The sequence below is a fragment of the Schistocerca gregaria genome, unplaced genomic scaffold (assembly GCF_023897955.1).
Source record: "Schistocerca gregaria isolate iqSchGreg1 unplaced genomic scaffold, iqSchGreg1.2 ptg000587l, whole genome shotgun sequence".
NCBI classification, from domain to species: Eukaryota; Metazoa; Arthropoda; class Insecta; order Orthoptera; family Acrididae; genus Schistocerca; species Schistocerca gregaria.
The window spans coordinates 47,501-50,000 of NW_026061977.1; positions in this window are offsets into that span (position 1 = coordinate 47,501).

Here is a 2,500-nt window from a genome sequence, read left to right on the forward strand (position 1 = left end):
ACACATCTCTGGCAACCTAACCCACGTTGGCCCTTAACCTAACCCACGTTGGCCCTTAACCTAACCCACGTTGGCCCTTAACCTAACCCACGTTGGCCCTTAACCTAACCCACGTTGGCCCTTAACCTAACCCACGTTGGCCCTTAACCTAACCCACGTTGGCCCTTAACCTAACCCACGTTGGCCCTTAACCTAACCCACGTTGGCCCTTAACCTAACCCACGTTGGCCCTTAACCTAACCCACGTTGGCCCTTAACCTAACCCACGTTGGCCCTTAACCTAACCCACGTTGGCCCTTAACCTAACCCACGTTGGCCCCTAACCTAACCCACGTTGGCCCCTAACCTAACCCACGTTGGCCCCTAACCTAACCCACGTTGGCCCCTAACCTAACCCACGTTGGCCCCTAACCTAACCCACGTTGGCCCCTAACCTAACCCACGTTGGCCCCTAACCTAACCCACGTTGGCCCCTAACCTAACCCACGTTGGCCCCTAACCTAACCCACGTTGGCCCCTAACCTAACCCACGTTGGCCCCTAACCTAACCCACGTTGGCCCCTAACCTAACCCACGCTGCACCTTAACCTAAGTTACGCTGCACCTTAACCTAAGTTACGCTGCACCTTAACCTAAGTTACGCTGCACCTTAACCTAAGTTACGCTGCACCTTAACCTAAGTTACGCTGCACCTTAACCTAAGTTACGCTGCACCTTAACCTAAGTTACGCTGCACCTTAACCTAACTTACACTGCACCTTAACCTAACTTACACTGCACCTTAACCTAACTTACACTGCACCTTAACCTAACTTACACTGCACCTTAACCTAAGTTACACTGCACCTTAACCTAAGTTACACTGCACCTTAACCTAAGTTACACTGCACCTTAACCTAAGTTACACTGCACCTTAACCTAACTTACACTGCACCTTAACCTAAGTTACACTGCACCTTAACCTAAGTTACACTGCACCTTAACCTAACTTACACTGCACCTTAACCTAACTTACACTGCACCTTAACCTAAGTTACACTGCACCTTAACCTAAGTTACACTGCACCTTAACCTAAGTTACACTGCACCTTAACCTAAGTTACACTGCACCTTAACCTAAGTTACACTGCACCTTAACCTAAGTTACACTGCACCTTAACCTAAGTTACACTGCACCTTAACCTAACTTACACTGCACCTTAACCTAAGTTACACTGCACCTTAACCTAACTTACACTGCACCTTAACCTAACTTACACTGCACCTTAACCTAACTTACACTGCACCTTAACCTAACTTACACTGCACCTTAACCTAACTTACACTGCACCTTAACCTAACTTACACTGCACCTTAACCTAACTTACACTGCACCTTAACCTAACTTACACTGCACCTTAACTGTCACATGTAACGTCACAGGAATGTAGCTTTGCCTAACAGCAACCCTCTGAACATAGTTCACTGCTTGGATCCTCTGGTGTCATGTGTATTTCTTGATGCCATGGTGCGTACCCTCACATAAAGGTCTTTCGAGTGTTGCGTACTTTCTACACAGTCCCGCTAACCACTGGAAGGGTGTACCGCTACAGAACGAATATCGCCCTCCCCTCCTGCCCTTCCAAGCTGGTCGGTCAGGCGTTTGTTTGTGAAATGAGCCTTGCAGCTGTTCAGTTGCATTCGGTTGTCGATGCAGTCAGTGTACGTTGTGGTACGGCCTGTGTGGACTGTCCGCTGATGTACGCGTAACCCACACTGATCATCCGTCGTTACGTACTGAGTGACATAATGTGGCACATGCTTGACCGTACACCGGCTGCGCCCTACAATGGCGAATCATAAGGGCCATATGTTGTGCACGATGCTACTTGTCTCGTCTCCCCATTACAGCGAGATTGCACTGTTGTACGCCGTACAGACATGTGGTAAGTAGGTACGGACGAAAGTATTGCATGTTGGCCCCCCCCCCCCTCCTCCCTCTGCCGGGAATCAGCGTGAGCCGTCTGTTGATGTAGCGACGAGGGTTTTCCTATTTAATCGTATTGCCCCACACAACATGATAGCACGGTGGACCGCGTTCCACATCTGCGACATGCTACAGAGGCCGGTTGACAGTCGACCGCGCAAGGGACATTGCACACGTGCGCGGACCATCTTCCACGTGTTCTCTCGTGTACATGCCGCAGTGTGTATGTGGGCTGATGTAGCGTGTCGTGACACATAACATGCAGGCATGCCAGAATCGTAGATTTCGCAAATGTAGATTGACGTATACGTTTGCTGCCAAAGATCCGCAAATGAACTGGAAATCAGTTGTTGAGCGGTTGTTCGCGCTGCAGGTGCATCGGTGATAGCGACGATCGGTACATCTGTGAACCGGTTGTTTCGGCGGTACCCGCCATGCCCCCGAACCTGAGTTGGCCATGTGGGTATGAAGCGATACGAGGCTGTGGCTTGGCGGGACAGTCCCCGGCCGGTGAGGGGGGGCCGCCCGGCGTGC